Below are 20,188 nucleotides of genomic sequence, written 5' to 3' on the forward strand. Positions count from 1 at the left end.
CACACTTATGCAACCATATTTTATTTTTTTATTTTTATTTCCCTTTACCTAAAAGATTTCAGTTTGTTTTTCAATTGAGTTGTACAGTTCATTTCTCACATTAAAGGTGGAAAAAGTTCTGAAATGATTTTATATATATATATATATATATATGCGCAAAGGTAGGAAAATCAGGGGTATACTGTAAATGTAGATTTCAATTGTATATTCCACAACCAATGTATGGAGATTGGATGTACATATGTGTCAAAGGTTAAGCACTTATTCCGATTCCATAATGTGTGACTTGTATCAAAAATGGTAAATAGAAACAGTAACGTCTGACGTATATTAAGGCCCCAATGTTATAACGATAACTTGGCAAACACATGCAATATGTTCAGACACCGGCACATAGCCTAATTGCATGAGACCTTATTCATCCACTTGTAAGTCACTTGATGCCACGGCGGGCCCACCTCACGTACCTCTTGTAACAAGCAAACTTGTGGATCCGTTATTTCGAGCTGGTCCTCCCCTCCGGGTGTAGGTATATCTGGAGATTCTCGGGAACCCGGTCCCACTCCTAATTCCTTCCGCTCACCTCGGGCTTGCTTTTCTGTCGGATCACTTCTGCTGTACTGAGCGGCAGCTGCGTGACAAATGTCAGCAAATTACCAGCTATGATTACGGCTTCATGCTGAAACGCGTAAGCCCATTTTTGCTCTGCTCACTCTAACCTTTTGTATTGGATACTGCTGTCATACAGTTTTTAAATGTTTTGGAATAAAAGTGTTTTATCCTAGTCGTGGTGGCTGTCCTATTCTTTGCATATATATATATATATATATATATATATATATATATATATATATATATATATATATATATACACACACACACACACACACACACACACACATATATATATATATATATATATATATATATATACACACATACACACACATAGGCTTCTGCTAGAAAGCTGAACTTCATCTTTCAGCATGACAACGACCCAAAGCATACATCCAAATCAACAAAGGAATGGAAGTTTTGGAATGGCCCAGCCAGAGCCCAGACCTGAATCCAGATTGAAAATCTTTGGGGTGATCTGTAGAGGGCTGTGCACAGGAGATGCCCTCACAATCAGAGATTTGGAGTGTTTTTGGAAAGAAGAGTGGGCAAATTTTGCCAAGTCAAGATGTGCTATGCTGATAGACACAAACCCCAAAAGACTGAGTGCTGTAATAAAATCAAAAGGTGCTTAAACAAAGTATTAGTTTAAGGGTGTGCACACTTATGCAACCACATTATTTTAGTTTTTTTTTTTTTTTGTTTACTTCCCTCCATCTAAAAGATTTCCGTTTGTTTTTCATTTGAGTTGTACAGTTTAAAGGTCACATTAAAAAGGTGGAAAAAGTTCTGAAATGATTTATCTTTGTCTCATTTTTTACATCACAGAAACCTGACATTTTAACAGGGGTGTGCAGACTTTTTATATCCACTGTATATACATACACGTCTTGTATACAAAAATTTGAAGACTAGGGAAACAACATTCATAACTAGAAAGTCTCTCCATTGCCTAGGTTATACTATTCATCTGATTCACTAACATTTGAGTGCAGTAAATCATCAGAATAGATTAACACAGGAAGCTGGTCAAACTGGAGATAATGTTGCCGAATGCTCAGTGTCGTCGTGTCTTCGGGCAGACAAAGGAATAGATCCAGTGTTACTGTCAGGGAACAACATCCTGCACGCTGCTGTTGTAAGCATTGCACAGCCTGTGTCAGCAGCGCAAAAAACATAATTTATGTAAGAACTTACCTGATAAATTAATTTATTTCATACTGGCAAGAGTCCATGAGCTAGTGACGTATGGGATATACAATCCTACCAGGAGGGGCAAAGTTTCCCAAACCTCAAAATGCCTATAAAATAAACCCCTCACCACACCCACAATTCAGTTTAACGAATAGCCAAGTAGTGGGGTGATAGAAAAAGGAGTATAAAAAAAAGCATACAAAAAAGGAACTGGAAATAGAATTGTGCTTTTATACATAAAAATCATAACCACCAGAAAAAGGGTGGGTCTCATGGACTCTTGCCAATATGAAGGAAATTAATTTACCAGGTAAGTTCTTCTATAAATTATGTTTTCTTTCATGTAATTTGCAATGAGTCAATGAGCTAGTGACATATGGGGTAGAAATACCCAAGATGTGGAAGTCCACAGAAGAGTCACTAGAAAAGAAGGCATAAAATAAAAACAGCCATTTTCCGCTGAAAAAATTAAATCCACAAAAAAAAAAAAAAGTTTCTCTCATAAATTGAAAGAAAAAAAAACTTAAAACATTAGCAGAAGAATCAAACTGAAACAGCTGCCTGAAGAACTTTTCTTTACCAAAGACTGCTTCAGAAGAAGCAAATACATCAAAATGGTAAAATTTAGTAAATGTATGCAAAGAAGACCAAGTTGCTGCTTTGGAAATCTGATCAACCGAAGCTTCATTCTTAAAAGCCTAAGAAGTGGAGACTGATCTAGTAGAATGAGCTGTGATCCTCTGAGGTGAGGACTGGCCCGCCTCCAAATAAGATTTATGAATCAAAAGCTTCAACCAAGATGCCAAAGAAATGGCAGAAGCTTTCTGACCTTTCCTAGAACCAGAGAAGACAACAAATAGACTAGAAGTCTTCCTAAAAACGTTAGTAGCTTCAACATAATATTTCAAAGCTCTTACAACATCCAAAGAATGTAAAGATCTTTCAAGAGCATTCTTGGGATTAGGACACAAGGAAGGAACAACAATTTCCCTACTAATGTTGTTAGAATTCACAACCTTAGGAAGAAATGTAAACGAAGTCTGCAAAACAGCCTTATCCTGATGGAAAATCAGAAAAGGAGACTCACAAGAGAGAGAAGACAATTCGGAAACTCTTCTAGCTGAAGAGATAGCCAAAAGAAACAACACTTTCCAAGAAAGTAGTTTAATATCCAAAGCTCAAAAGGAGGAGCCTGCAAAGCCTTCAAAACCAAAGACTCCAAGGAGGAGAGATTGATTTAATACCAGGCTTGATACAAACCAAAGCCTGAACAAAACAGTGAACATCAGGATGCTTAGCAATCTTTCTATGAAATAAAAGAGCAGATATTTGTCCCTTCAAAGTGCTTGCAGACAAACCTTTATCCAAACCATCCTGAAGAAACTGTAAAATTCTAGGAATTCTAAAAGAATGCCAGGAGAATTTATGAGAACACCATGAAATCTAGGTCTTCCAAACTCGACAATAAATCTTACTTGAAACAGACTTACGAGCCTGTAGCATAGTATTAATCACTGAGTCAGAGAAATCTCTATGACTAAGCACTATGCGTTCAATTTCCATACCTTCAAATTTAACGATTTGAGATCATGATGGAAAAACGGTTCTTGAGACAGAAGGTCTCGTCTTAGAGGAAGTGGCGAAGGCTGGCAACTGGACATCTAAACAAGATGCACATACCAAAACCTGTGAGGCCACGCTGGTGCTATCAGAAACGCATACGATTGTTCCATAATGATCTTGGAGATCACTCTTGGAAGAAGAACTAGAGGTGGAAAGATATAAGCAGGTTGGTAAAACCAAGGAACTGCTAAAGCATCCACCATCTCCGCCTGAGGATCCCTGGACCTGGACAGGTACCTGTGAGGTTTCGTGTTAGATGAGAAGCCATCAGATCTATTTCTGGAAGACCCCACAGATGTACAATCTGACAAAATACATATGAAGAGACCACTCCCCCGGATGTAAGGTCTGACGGCTGAGATAATCCGCTTCCCAATTGTCTACACCTGGGATATGCACCGCAGAAATTAGACAAGAGCTGGATTCTGCCCAAGAAAGTATCCAAGATACTTCTTTCATAGCTAGGGGACTGCGAGTCCCACCCTGATGATTGACATATGCTACAATTGTGATATTGTCCATCTGAAAACAAATGAATGGTTCTCTCTTTAACAGAGGCCAAACCTGAAGAGCCCTGAAAATAGCACGGAGCTCTAAAATATTGATTGGTAACCTCGCCTCTTGGGGTTTCCAAAAACCCCTTGTGCTCTCAGAGATCCCCAGACAGCTCCCCAACCTGAAAGACTTGCAATCTGTTGTGATCACAGCCCAGGTAGGACGAACAAAAGAGACCCCTGAATTAAACGATGATGGTCTAACCACCAAGTCAGAGAGAGTTGAATGTTGGGATTTAAGTATATCAATTGTGATATCCGAGTATAATCCCTGCACCATTGATTCAGCATACAAAGCTGTAGAGGTCTCATATGAGTCCGATGCTGCAGTCATGAGACCTAAAACTTCCATGCACATAGCCACTGAAGGGAATGATTGAGACTGAAGGTTTCCACAAGCTGAAACCAATTTCATTCATCTCTCGTCTGTTAAGGACAGAGTCATGGACACTGAATCTATCTGGAAACCTAAAAAGGTGACCCTTGTCTGAGGAATCGAGAAACTCTTTGGTAAATTGATCCTCCAACCATGTCTGAAGAAACAACACTAGTTGATTCGTGTGAGATTCGGCTAAATGTAAAGACTGAGCTAGAACCAAGATATCGTCCAAATAAGGAAACACTGCAATACCCTGTTCTCTGATTACAGATAGAAGGGCACCGAGAACCTTCGAAAAGATCCTTGGAGCTGTTGCTAGGCCAAATGGAAGAGCGACAAATTGGTAATGCTTGTCTAGAAAAGAGAATCTCAGAAACCGATAGTGGTCTGGATGAATCAGAATGTGAAGATATGCATCCTGTAAGTCTATCGTGGACATATAATGACCTTGCTGAACAAAAGGCAAAATAGTCCTCATAGTCACCACCTTAAAAGTTGAGACTCTTACAAAACGATTCAAAAACTTCAGATCCAGAACTGGCCTGAATTAATTTTCTTTCTTTGGGACAATGAATAGATTTGAATAAAACCCCAGACCCTGTTCCTGAAACGGAACTGGTATTACCCTTGAAAGCGAGAATTTAAACATTTACTAGTTTTGATATCAAGAGGACTAGATTCAGAAAATATCCAAAGTAACCAACAATTCTTTTAACAAGAAACGAATACACTCAATCTTGAAAAGATAAGTAGATTTGTCAGTGTCAATGTCTGAGTTAGGATCTTCTGAATCAGATAGATCCTCATCAGGAGGAGGAGATTTCAGTATGTTGTCGGTCATTAGAAATTTCATCAATTTTATGAGAAGTTTTAAAAGACCTTTTACGTTTATTAGAAGGCGGAATAGCAGACAAAGCCTTCTGTATCGCATCAGCAATATAATTTTTCATATCAACAGGGATATCATGTACATTAGATGTTGAAGGAAAAACAGAAACTGTACTAGTACTTATGGAAACGTTTTCTGCGTGCAAAAGCTCATCATGACAACTTTTACATACTACAGCTGGAGATTTAATCTCAGCTAATTTACAACAGATACACTTAGCTTTGGTAGAACTGTGATCAGACAGCAGGGTTCCAACAGTTGTTTCTGAGACAGGATCAGATTGAGACATCTTGCAAAATGTAAAAGAAAAAACAACATTAAAGCAAAATTGACAATTTCCTTATATGGCAGTTTCAGGAATGGGGAAAAAAATGCAAACAGCATAGCCTTCTGAGTGTATAGAAGGCAAGAGGCAAATAGGAAGTGGGGTGAAAAAATAAACTACATTTTTTGGTGCCAAGAACATCTGGAAATGACGCAAGGAACCCTGGCGTCAACTAAGACGTACCTTCACGCCAAAGAAAATTCTCACGCCAAGAATGACGCAATAAATAACATTTATTTTGCCCACAAAATTAAAAGACAAAACAGTCAATTTGAAAAAAGGACTATACCCCAGGTAAGACAAATAACTTCCTAAACATGCTTCCCAAACTGAAACTGACAGTCTGTGTGTGTGAATGTGTATATATATATATATATATATATATATATATATATATATATATATATATATATATATATATATATATATATATATATATATATATATATATCTCTGACTCATGGCAAATATAAGTAAAATACATATATTTAAAACTTTATATCAATACATAAAGTGCCAAACCATAGCTGAGAGTGTCTTAAAGAGGAAAAACATACTTACCGAAAGACACCTATCCACATATAGCAGATAGCCAAACCAGTACTGAAAAAGTATCAGCAGAGGTAATGGTATATAAGAGTATATCATCGATCTGAAAAGGGAGGTAGGAGATGAATCCATACGACCGATAACAGAGAACCTTTAAAAAGATTTCCTGCGAGGAAAACCATAACATCAATAGGCGATACTCCCTTAACATGCCTCTGACAAACACTGTACTCTGAGAGGAATTGGGCTTCAAAATGCTTAGAAGCGCTTATCATAGAAATCGAGCACAAACTTACTTCACCACCTTCATAGGAGGCAAAGTTTGTAAAACTGAATTGTGGGTGTGGTGAGGGGTGTATTCATAGGCATTTTGAGGTTTGGGAAACTTTGCCCCTCCTGGTAGGATTGTATATCCCATACTTCACTAGCTCATGGACTCTTGCCAATTACATGAAAGAAATAATATGATAGGAGTGTAACGCTAAATTGCATTCTCAGCAAGTCACACAAGAAACAGCAGCATATAGGATATCTCGTTAGATCCGGTTAAAAAGGTATGATTAATACTACAAGGGAAGATTGACCTACATTTTATTTATTTTGTCCTAATTTATAATTAAACAAACATATAACCTTAATCCTTAAAGGAATGAGATGAAGGGGTAATCTATAAATCTGAAATTTGTGACCATCAGTTCAGTAATGTAGGCTCGAGCACTTTGAAATGCACTCTTTTGAGTTTAAACTTAGCCTGTATGGAGGCACAATTTATAGTTTCATTAATATTAAAATCAAGTAAAAGATAAAGTCCTTTCAATAAAAACTTGTACTCGCCATATTGTTTTCAGTTGACACCAAAATAGAAACAGCACTTTAAAAAATAATGTTAAAATCATTTTATAAACGACCATATAGGGGTAAGAAAATAAAGTCTGCCCATCATGACAACATAAAAGTTGCATTCAGATGCTTTAGCAGTGGTGCAGATGGAAACAGATTACAGTAGGTTCCTATGAAAGTTTTGGATTGTGTGATCCCCTTTTAAAACCCGATGTAAAAGACGCCAGTACTGTTAATGACAATCACAATAATGCGAGTGTATGTTACAATCAAATATTGAAATAAAAATTTAAATAAAAACAAAAAAACACGCCATTTGTAGATATTTGGGTCCTGATGTGACTATATACAAATATGCCCATAATGCCAAGATACATAAGGCATTCATGTGATTAATAAGTAAGGAGGATGGATTTGGCTTACAATAGGTTAATGTCACACATGCAATGGAGTATTTGCCCTGCACAGTGAACAAAGAGGTGTTAATGGGCTATTGTATTAGCTTTGGGTGCCCTCCCAGTTTCTATTTTGACATACGAAAATACCTTTTTTTGGGAGCTTTTCATTTGAAAACTTGTTCGCAACTGCAGGCTCAAAATAAACTTTTATGATTCAGATAGGGCATGCAATTTTAAACAATTTTCAAATTTACTTTTATCACCAATTTTGCTTTGTTCTCTTGGTATTCTTAGTTGAAAGCTTAACCTAGGAGGTTCATATGCTAATTTCTTAGACCTTGAAGGCCATCTCTTTTCAGAATGCATTTTAACAGTTTTTCACCACTAGAGGGTTTTAGTTCATGTGTTTCATATAGATAACACTGCTTGTGTACGTGAAGTTATCCGGGAGCAGGCACTGATTGGCTAAACTGCAAGTCTGTCAAAAGAACTGAAATAAAGGGGCAGTTTGCAGAGGCTTAGCTACAAGATAATTTACAGCGGATAAAAGTATATAAATATAACTGTGTTGGTTATGCAAAACTGGGAAATGGGTAATAAAGGATTATCTATCTTTTAAAACAATAAAAATTCTGGTGTAGACTGTCCCTTTAACAAAAAAAAAGTTATTGCATTGTGATCACTTGAGAAACTCTATGACCGATTTGGTTGGAAAACCAAAAGACTTTTCAGGAGCAAATCGCTGATAGATTGTGATTGACCCCTACGTGCCCAACTCCCATAAAAGGGGTTAAACATATAGGTAAGGTTATGCTAGGGGTTAAATAGCTGCCTGTGAAGGAGAATAGGGTTTGAAAAGGAAAACGCTACCCCCTCCCTCTGCTGGTTTTTTTATGCACTCAGCTAACGTAGGAATAAAGAAGGAAACTAAATACTCAGAGCTCCTTTGGTATATAGTTGTTTCTATGCACTGAAAGAGAGTACTATCCATACACCTCACCCTATGAATTGTAGTTCCCAGAGAGACGGTCTCATGATGTACTTGGCTCCCTGCTGCAGTCAGTGTATTGTATAATTTTATACACTCTGGGCACATCATTGTTTTTATATAAATTGTCAACCTTAGCTCTAAAACAATCTAAACATCAAAATCTGCCATTACAAATAAAATGTCATCAATCACACAGTCCCATAAGTCTAACTTTGGAGTCCAGTAACTTATTTTCAAAAGTAATTTAATATAATAAATTAAACTCACTCCTATACCACTGACCTGCTCTAAAACCATCTAAAGTATGGATGCCCAAACTACAGCCCAAGGGCCACATCTGGCACCCTCAGCACCACTGGGCAGAAAATGGACATTAATTGAAAATACAATTATCGATAGGTAATTAAAGTGACACTGAACCCAAATTTTTTCTTTCATGATTCAGATTGAGCATGCAATTTTAAGCAACTTTCTAATTTACTCCTATTATCAAATTTTCTTTGTTCTCTTGCTATCTTTATTTGAAAAAGAAGGCATCTAAGCCTTTTTCTTGGTTCAGGACTCTGGACAGCTGTTTTTGATTGGTGGATGAATTTATCCACCAATCAGCAAGGACAACGGCATCTAAACTTACATTCTTGCATTTCAAATAAAGATACCAAGAGAATAAAGAAAATTTGATAATAGGAGTAAATTAGAAAGTTGCTTAAAATTTCATGCTCTATCTGAATCACGAAAGAAAAAAATTGGGTTCAGTGTCCCTTTAAGCATTTGTAATTGCACCAAATCTAGTAAATTGGAATATATAGGAGTTAAATTATATTCATACTTTCTTGTATGATTGCTAATTGTTAAAGAGAGTCATTTTTTATATTTATCAGCAATTTTTACATCAGCAACTAAATGGATGTGTGGTTCAGACAGAGAATGTAATTGTGTCTTTTCAATTTACATACATCGTGATATTGAGTTTATTCTCTTGGTATCCTTTGTTGACTAGCATACCTAGGTAGGTTCATAAACAGCAATGCACATCTGGGAGATAGCTGGTGACCGGTGAACACACATGTCTCTTGTCATTGACTCCCAAATGTGTTAATTTAGCTCCCAGTAGTGCATTGAATTTTATACAAACTTTATAACAGTGGTTAGCCTTGTTGTCTGCAAACTAAAGCCCTGATTGGCCCCTCCAAAAAGGGCAAATAGTGGGTGGAGTTTGTCTATTAATAAACAATTGCAGTAAAAAGGATGTTATTTGTTTTAACAGCATTTAGAGTTGTAATGGCTGATATGTTATTCTATAGCAACACATCAGACATGTCTTGTAATTAAACAGTGTTTACTTCCGATTTAGTGTGGACTGCATCACTCCAATGAGGAGGTTTAGCCTAACACTACTTTACAGGACAGTTAAAGAGACAGTAAAGTCCAAATTTAACGTTCATGACTCAGAGCATGTAATTGTAAACAACTTTCCAATTTACTTTTATCATCAAGTTTGCTTTGTTCTCTTGGTATTCTTATTTGAAAGCTAAGCCTAGGTAGACTCATAGGCCGATTTCTAAGCCCTTGAAGGCCGCCTCTTATCTGAATGCATTTGGCAGTTTTAACAGCTAGAGGGCGTTCGTTCGTGTGTGCCATATAGATAATATTGTGCTCACTCTTGTGGAGTCAGCACTGATAGGATAAAATGTAAAGTCTGTCTAAAGCACTCCGATAAGGGGGCAGTCTGCAGTGATGGTTATGCCTAACTTTGGGAATGGTAAATAAAGGGATTATCTATCTTTTTAAGCAACATTTTTGGCGTTTATGGTCCCTTTAAGGCTGCTAGATTGTGGTTAACAAATAACATATAGGAGTTTGGCAGAGGAACTCACATGTGCAGTGAATTAAAGAGGTCTCTAAGCTCTCCGAGGCAATGATTAAGGGATGCATTTTTTTTTATATGCTGAAATTAGAGAACAAAATGGGTAATAAGGTAGTTTCAATGAATGTGTTATTTTTTGCAAATCAATGAAGCTTATATAAAGTGCAAAATAATCTAGTAAAATATTGTATCCACTGATATAGAAAAATTAATGAAATATTGCAATTTTATAAAAAAATACAAATAAACATACATTTTGCATTAAAATGCGTTTTAACTGTTCAAAACAGCAACTTGTTCCCTTTGCAGTTTGCACTGCAGATTGAATAGGCCAGAAAAAAGACCACCGCCAGTCCACCATCTTGCTTATCTGTGCACAGCTCACAACTTGTGCCCCGCAATGCTGTGTATAAATAAAGCAGATTCAAAACAAACACGTCCTTGTTTGCTTACGGATTGGCTGCTGCCTGACATATGATCATAACACACCGTAAAGCTTCCTAGAAAATGTAGTTCTGCAGTGGACACTTCCTGTATTCCCAGCACAGCCAGTAATGCCTCCCATCGTACAGATCTGTCAGCTGAAGGAAATATATCCAGGGGTCTTTAAGGGCAGATGAGCAGAAACGTCAGCCATAAAGAATATGCTGCTACAAGCTTGCTAACCGACATGTCACAATCAGCAATTCATTAAAAAAAACTGCAGAGTTGAATGTGTACACGCTCCAGTGGGCACATGTTAATACTTCAGTATTATGCAGTCTGTGAACTGGAGAGACTGGTAATAGCTGCAGTATATGACCTAGCAAGTTGTTGCAACATCAGTAATGGTGTGGGCACAATTCTTTTATTTACTCTGCAAAGCTTGGTGTCATATTGGTTAGACAATGCACAAGATGCAGTCTTTTCCATCTCATTTTACACAGGGATTACATGCAAATATAAAACATTAGTCAATTCCCCTAATTTGTTACTACAGGGTATATCCATTTTGTACCCTTGCAAACACGTGGCCTTCTAGACTATCTTGTGTGGTCCCAGGAAAAAGTGGAACTAAAAATTGTGTGTTTTGGGGAGAGCAGAAAAAGGATACCCTGCAACCGAAATCTTGCCCTATGCCACTGAGTGTTTTAGAAATAACATAATTTATGTAAGAACTTACCTGATAAATTAATTTCTTTCATATTGGCAAGAGTCCATGAGCTAGTGACATATGGGATATACAATCCTACCAGAAGGGGCAAAGTTTCCCAAACCTCAAAATGCCTATAAATACACCCCCCACCACACCCACAATTCAGTTTAACGAATAGCCAAGTAGTGGGGTGATAAAATAAGGAGTAAAAAAAGCATACAAAAAGAGGAACTGGAAATAAAATTGTGCTTTTATACAAAAATCATAACCACCAAAAAAAGGTGGGTCTCATGGACTCTTGCCAATATGAAAGAAATGATTTTATTAGGTAAGTTCTTCATAAATTATGTTTTCTTTCATGTAATTGGCAAGAGTCCATGAGCTAGTGATGTATGGGATAGAAATACCCAAGATATGGAAGTCCACAGAAGAGTCACTAGAGAGGAAGGGATAAAATAAAAACAGCTCATTCCGCTGAAAAAATTAAATCCACAAAAAAATTAGTTTCTCTCATATTTTTCACATAAATTTCAAGAAAAAAAAACTTAAATCATAAGCAGAAGAATCAAACTGAGACAGCTGCCTGAAGAACCTTTCTACCAAAGACTGATTCAGAAGAAGCAAATACATCAAAATGGTAAAATTTATTAAATGTATGCAAAGAAGACCAAGTTGCTGCTTTGCAAATCTGATCAAATGAAGCTTCATTCTTAAATGCCCAAGAAGTGTCGACTGATCTAGTAGAATGAGCTGTAATTCTTTGAGGCGGAGACTGTCCCGCCTCCAAATAAGCCTTGTGAATCAAAAGCTTTAACCAAGATGCCAAAGAAATGGCAGATGCTTTCTAAACTTTCCTAGGACCAGAAAAAACAACAAATAGACTAGAAATTTAAATGAAGTGTGCAAAACAGTCTTATCCTGATGGAAAATCAGAAAAGGAGACTCAAAAGAGAGAGCAGACAATTCAGAAACTCTTCTAGCTGAATAGATAGCCAAAAGGAACAACACTTTTCCAAGAAAACAAATTATGATTACCTGATAATTTTCCTTTTCTTCTGATGGAAAAAGTCCACAGCTGCATTCATTACTTTTGGGAAATAAGAACCTGGCCACTAGGATGAGGCACACACACCCCAGCCAAAGGCTTAAATACTCCTCCCACTCCCCTCATCCTCCAGTCATTCTGCCGAGGAACAAGGAACAGTAGAAGAAATATCAGGGTGAAAGGTGCCAGAAGAATAATGATGCCCCACATAAAATTACGGGTGGGGAGCTGTGGACTCTTTCCATCAAAAGAAAATTATCACGTAAGCATAATTTATGTTTTTCTTCTTTAATGGAAAGAGTTCACCACTGCATTCATTACTTTTGGGAAAACTATAACCAAGCTATAGAGGACACTGAATGCCAAGATGGGAGGGTACAATAGGCTGCCCATACAGAGGGCACCAGGCCTGAACCTCTACCCAATAAAAAAAGAAAACGCTTCATCGGAGAAGCCGATAAAATTTTTAGAGGAAAATCCCTAAGGACACTGAGTCGCAGCTAGTCTAGAAGCCAAACTAGAGACCGCAAAACAGACTCAACTGAGCCAACAGTCCTTCAGGACACACCGTCGCCCAACAGACGGTCCCCCACCACTCACCCCCACTAATGAAGGGGACACCAGCCGAAACCCCCAAGGGAACAAGGCAAAAGGAGAACCGAGGAAACCGAAAGGTCCCCTAATACAAAAAAAAGAACACCTCCAAGAGTGAGCCCAGATCACAGAGACCCGAACAGGTCTAAACAGGAAAAGGACACGCCTATACCAAGCGAAACCCGGTATAAGACCGGGCACAGAGACAGTACAAACTACTCTCCAACATCCTGCAAGCACTGAATGCAACTGAAGATGCAAAGTCCTCCCAGTGTCTGAACATAGAATACCAAAGTATTCAACCACAAGAAACGTGTAATAGACCCAGGCGAAAATAACCCCAGGTTGGAGAACACAGAGTCCATATCAGGACGACACAGAGGGCACTTGCGAGGAAGAAGAAGCAGTCAAGCAAGGAAGAGACCGCAAAACCTCAAATCAAGGCCCCTCCGAGAAGGAGAGTATACACTCAGGGACAGTTACACCCGCGGGGAACTGTAGAGGCCCTCCCCAAGGCGGAAGGCCCGGGACAATAGGTAACGAGCACATTCTCAAATAAATGCCTGGACTCTGCAGACAAACAATCACCAACATTATGTGGAAGCGAAAACGTGCTGCAACTTCCGGAGGGAAACTAGATTACCCGCATGTGTAGAAGTATGAATTGGTAGGGAACTCGCCTCTCGGAGGACAGGACCCCCAGAGGCGGATGGCTCAGCTGTCCCTTGATTCCCTGAGCCCGAGGAACAAGGCACTCTAAAATGGCTTACGGAACAAAACTGGTTGACATGTGCCAACGGGCCAATCCAAATTTCTCACCGGACACAGAATCTGAAATCAAAATAGTCTCAGCATCAGAATCCTCCGTAACTGAATCTGAAATTAGCACAGTCTTAGCATCAGAATCCTCCATAACTGGTAGAGGATATATAAATATGGACTAAAGTAGTAAAACAAAAACGGCACCTGACACCCACAATGGCTGGGGCACTCACCACCTGCTATGACGAGACCCCTGCGGAAAATTTCCTTCGCCACACAGTCGTGAATACGGAAATGGAAAACTTAACGTAACCACTCCCGACAAAAGATGAACCGTACAGTCCAAAAAAGCGTGCCCAACCAAAAGGCTGCGTCACTTCCAAAGGCCTCAATGTTCCAAACCACAAGCCTATAAACATCACACATAAGCAGGTTAAATCACATAACAAACATGATTATAAACCCCCTGTTCAATAACCCACCTTAGGAGATATAACCCTCGATTCCAAGATGCCAAAAGACTCACTGAGACACTTGTGTAGATAGACCCGCAAGGTGGTAGCCTCTCGGGAAAACATTTACATTACAGTACATTGAGATAATAAAGTAAAATGAAACGATCTTACCGGAATCAACGCCGTGGAACAGAAACACGGCCTTTCAAGTGTGACGGATAGTAGCATAGCCTCCGCCATGGACTTGAGAGAAGAAAGCAGGCAGCGGAGCGAAGTTAGACAACGCCGATTGCTTGAGGAGCTGTTAACATGAATCGGGATGGTTTCACAGAAAGAATCTCCCTGCATCTCCGGACTAACTTTTATCCAAGCCCTCTCTGAGAGACTGACAGGACTACTTAAAACTCCTGTCCCATGCCGAAGAGTACTATCCTCCATAAGAGACAAAAATAAAAAATTCTGACACTTCTCTGCCAACCTCCTGGGACGAAAGGCAAAGAATAACTGGGGGATGAGGGGAGTGGGAGGAGTATTTAAGCCTTTGGCTGGGGTGTCTTTGCCTCCTCCTGGTGGCCAGGTTCTTATTTCCCAAAAGTAATGAATGCAGCTGTGGACTCTTTCCATTTAAGAAGAAAAGTAGTTTAATATCCAAAGAATGTATAGGCTCAAAAGGAGGAGCCTGCAAAGCCTTCAAAACCAAAGACTCCAAGGAGGAGAGATTGATTTAACAGGCTTGATACAAACCAAAGCCTAAACAAAAAACAGTGAATATCAGGAAGTTTAGCAATCTTTCTATGAAATAAAACAGAAAGAGCAGAGATTTGTCCCTTCAAAGTACTTGTAGACAACCCTTTATCCAAACCATCCTGAAGAAACTGTAAAATCCTAGGAATTCTAAAAGAATGCCAAGAGAATTTATGAGAAAAACACCATGAAATATAGGTTTTCCAAACACGAAAATAAATATTACTTGAAACAGACTTACGAGCCTGTAGCATAGTATTAATCACCAATTTAGAGAAACCTCTATGACTAAGCGTTCAATTTCCTTGTTCCATTATGATCTTGGAGATCACCCTTGGAAGAAGAAGTAGAGGCGGAAAAATGTAAGCAAGTTGGTAAGACCAAAGAACTGCTAACGCATCCACCATCTCCGCCTGAGAATCCCTGGACCTGGAAAGGTACCTGGGAAGCTTCTTGTTTAGATGGGAAGCCATCAGATCTATTTCGGGAAGACCCCACATCTGTACAATCTGACAAAATACATCTGGATGGAGAGACCACTCCCATGGATGTAAAGACTGACGACTGAGATAATTCGCTTCCCAATTGTCTACACCTGGGATATGTATTGCAAAAATTAGACAGGAGATGGATTCCGCCCAAGAAAGTATCCAAGATAATTCTTTTATCGCTAAAGGACTGAGAGTCCCACCCTGATGACTGACATATGCCACAGTTGTGATATTGTCCGTCTGAAAACGAATGAATGATTCTCTCTTTAATAGAGGCAAAGACTGAAGAGCCCGGAAAATAGAACGAAGTTCTAAAATATTGATTGGTAACCTCTCCTCTTGAGGATTCCAAACTCCTTGTGCTGTCAGAGACCCCCAGACAGCTCCCCAACCCGTGAGAACCTGTTGAAATCACAGTGCAGGAAGGACGAACAAAAGAGGCCCCTTAAATAATCCAATGATAGCCCAACCACCAGGACAGAGAGAGTTGAATGTTGGGATTTAAGTATAATCCCTGCACTATTGATTCAGCAATCGAGACGGAAGTTTTCGACAGGCAGAAACCAATTTCATTCGTCTTGTCTGTTAAAGACAGGGCCATGGACACAATCTATCTGGAAACCTAAAAAGGTGACCCTTGTCTGAGGAATCAAGAAACTCTTTGGTAAATTGATCCTCCAACCTTATTTTTGAAGAAACCACACAAGTTGATTTGTGTGAGATTCTGCTAAATGAAAAGATTGAGCCAGTACCAAGATATCGTTCAAATAAGGAAACACCGCAATACCCTGCTCTCTGATAACGGATAGAAGGGCACAGAAAACCTTTGAAAAGATTCTTGAAGCTTTTGCTAGGCCAAATGGAAGAGCAACAAACTGGTAATGCTTGTCTTGAAGAGAATCTCAGAAACCGATAGTGGTCTTGATGATTTAGAATGTGAAGATACGCATCCTGTAAGTCTATTGAGTACATGTAATAACCTTGCTGAACAAAAAAGTAGAATAGTCCTTATAGTCACCATCTTGAAAGTTGGTACCCTTACAAATTGATTAAAAAACTTCAGGCCAGAGCTGGTCTGAAAGAATTTTCCTTCTTCGGGACAATGAATAGATTTGAATAAAAACCCAGACTCTGTTCCAGAAGTGGAACTGGTACAATTACCCCTGAAAGCTCTAGATCTGAAACACACTTCAGAAAGGCCTGAGCTTTCACAGGATTTGTTGGAACGTGAGAGAGAAAAAAAATCTCACAGGAGGTCTTATTCTGAAACCTATTCAATACCACTGAGAGACAATTTTCTGAATCCAATGATTCTGAACGGAACCTGCCCAAACATCTTGAAATAATTTCAATCTGCCCCCCACCAGCAGAACCGGATTGAGGGCCGCACCTTCATGCAGTCTTGGGGCTGGCTTTGGTTTCTTATAAGGCTTGGATTTATTCCAACTCGAAGATGGCTTCCAATTGGAGCCAGAGTCCTTAGGGGAAGGAGTCATTTTCTGTTCTCTATTCTGACAAAAGGAACAAAACCGATTAGAAGCTTTAGATTTACCCTTAGACTTTTTATCTTGGGGCAAAAAAACTCCCTTCCCCCCAGAAATAGTGGAAATGATAGAAACCAACTGGAAACCAAACAAATTATTACCCTGGAATGATAGAGATAGTAACCTAGATTTAGATATCGTCAGCATTCTGTGATTTGAGTCATAAAGCTCTTCTAGGTAAAATAGCCAAAGACATAGATTTAACATCAATCTTTATGATATCAAAAATAGCATCACAGTTAAAATGATTAGCATGTTGAAGCAAACTAACAATGCTATGCAAATCATAATCTTTTACCCCATGTGCTAAGCTATCCAACCAAAAAGTTGATGCAGCCGCAACATCAGCCAAAAAAAATGGCAGGTCTGAGAATATAGCCAGAATGTAAATAAGTTTTCCTTAGATAAGATTCAATTTTCCTATCTAAAGGATCCTTAAAAGAGGTACTATTTTCCATAGGAATAGTAGTACGCTTAGCAAGAGTAGAAATAACCCCATCAACCTTAGGGACTTTTTCTCAAAACTTTAACTTAGCTACTGGCAAAGGATACAACTTTTAAACCTCGAAGAAGGAACAAAAAGAAGTACCAAGCTTAGACCATTTCTTTAGCAATCACATAAGAGATAGCATCGGGAACAGGAAAAACCTGAGGAGTAATCACAGGAGGTTTATAGACAGAATTTAAACTTTTACTGGATTTATTATCAAGAGGTCCAGACTCCTCAATATCCAAAGTTATCAACACTTCTTTTAACAAAGAACGAATATACTCAATCTTAAAAAGATAAGTTGATTAATCAGTGTCAATGTCTGAAGTAGGATCTTCCGAATCAGAGAGATCCTCATCAGAGGTGGATATATCAGTATGTTGTTGGTCATTACAAATTTCATCATTATTATGAGAAGTTTTAAAAGACCTTTTACGTTTATTAGAAGGCAGTATAGCAGCCATAGCCTTCTGTATCACATCAGCAATATAATTTTTCATATCAACAGGGATATCATGTACTTTAGATGTTGAAGGTAAAACAGATACTTTACTAGCACTAATAGAAACGTTTTTTGCATGCAAAAGCTTATCATGACAACTGTTACATACTACAGCTGGAGATACAATCTCCACTAGCTTACAACAGATACACTTAGCTTTGGAAGAACTGTGTTTAGGCCGCATGGCTCCTACAGCAGCTTCTGAGACAGGATCAGATTGAGACATCTTGTAAAATGTAAAAGAAAAAATAACATTAAACAGAAATATCTTTTTTCCACATAGCAGTTTCAGGAATGGGAAAAATGCAAATGCTAAAATTGACAAAAAAAGCAAATAGCATAGCCTCTGAGCATAAAGAAGGCAAGGAGCATATAGGAAGTGGGGTAAAATAAAACTAAACATTTTTGGCACCAAGTATGACGCACAACGCAAACGGAAGTTGAATTTTTTTTGGGGCCTACGAACATCCGGAAATGACGCAACTCGTGTCATAACAAACACAATTTTGCGCCAAACAACCTGGCGTCAACTAAGAAGTAGGAAATTACGAACCTGCATCATTACAGATGCACATTTGCACCAAAAAAATCTCGCGCCAAGAATGACGCAATAAATAACAGCATTTTGCAAATTGGAAAAAAAGACTATACCCCAGGTAAGACAAATTTCCTAACACATGATTCCCATAACGAAACTGCCAGACTGAAAAAGGAAATTTATGCTTACCTGATAAATTGATTTCTTCTACGATACGACAAGTCCATGGATTCATCCTTACTTGTGGGATATTATCCTCCTGCTAACAGGAAGTGGCAAAGAGCACCACAGAGGAGCTGTATATATAGCTCCTCCCTTCTCTCCACCCCCAGTCATTCGACCGAAGGTATAGGAAGAGAAAAGAAATGCTAAAAGGTGCAGAGGTGACTGAAGTTTTGAAAAACAAAAATATAATCTGTCTAAAATGACAGGGAGGGCCGTAGAAGAAATCAATTTATCGGGTAAGCATACATTTCCTTTTCTTCTACTAGATACGACGAGTCCACGGATTCATCCTTACTTGTGGGATACAATACCAAAGCAACAGGACTAGTAGAATGAGCCGTAACCTTTTCAGGGGGCTGCTATCCAGCAGTCTCGTATGCCAGGCGGATGATGCTTTTCAGCCAAAAAGAAAGAGGTAGCCGTAGTTTTTTGACCCCTACGTCTTCCAGAATAAACAACGAAGAGAGAAGATTGTTTGACGGAAATCCTTGGTCGCTTGTAAGTAAAACTTCAAAGCCCGAACCACGTCCAAGTTATGTAAGAGACATTCCTTCTTAGAAGGAGGATTAGGACACAAGGAAGGAACCACAATTTCCTGATCAATATTCTTATTAGAAACAACCTTATAAAGAAATCCAGGTTTAGTACGCAAAACCGCCTTATCAGAATGGGATATAAGATAAGGCGAATCACATTGCAACGCAGAAAGCTCAGAAACTCTTCGAGCCAAAGAGATAGCAACTAAAAACAAAACACAGGCTTGATTCTGATTAAACCCTGACAAAACAACTGAACGTCTGGGACATCCGCCAGACGCTTGTGTAGTAAAATTGACAAAGCAGAAATTTGTCCCTTTAAGGAACTAGCTGATAATCCCTTCTCCAATCCTTCTTGGAGAAAAGACAAAATCCTAGGAATCCTAATCCTACTCCATGAGTAGCCCTTGGATTCACACCAATAAAGATATTTACGCCATATCTTATGGTAAATCTTTCTCGTGACAGGCTTGCGAGCCTGAATCAAAGTATCAATGACCGATTCAGAGAATCCCCGCTTAGATAAAACTAAGCGTTCAATCTTCCAGCAGTCAGCTGCAGAGAATTTAGGTTTGGATGCTGGAATGGACCTTGAATGAGAAGGTCCTGTCTCAATGGTAGTTTCCACGGTGGCAGAGATGACATGTCCACTAGATCTGCATACCAAGTCCTGTGTGGCCACGCAGGCGCTATCAGGATTACTGAAGCTCTCTCCTGTTTGATTCTTGCAATCAGATGGGGTAGGAGAGGAAATGGTGGAAACACATAAGCCAGGTTGAACGACCAAAGTACTGCTAGAGCATCTATCAGTACAGCTTGGGGATCCCTTGACCTGGACCCGTAACGAGGAAGTTTGGCATTCTGACGAGATGCCATCAGATCCAATTCCAGTGTGCCCCATTT

At 38.8% G+C, this 20,188-nt stretch overlaps 1 protein-coding gene across 1 annotated transcript in view; it reads right to left on the reverse strand.

The window, feature by feature from the left end:
- RAB11FIP5 (RAB11 family interacting protein 5) overlaps window positions 1–20,188 on the reverse strand; it is a 355,500-nt gene that overhangs the window by 135,886 nt on the left and 199,426 nt on the right. The gene's annotated exons all lie outside the window — the stretch shown is intronic.

The sequence above is a fragment of the Bombina bombina genome, chromosome 2 (assembly GCF_027579735.1).
Source record: "Bombina bombina isolate aBomBom1 chromosome 2, aBomBom1.pri, whole genome shotgun sequence".
In the NCBI taxonomy this organism is placed as follows: Eukaryota; Metazoa; Chordata; class Amphibia; order Anura; family Bombinatoridae; genus Bombina; species Bombina bombina.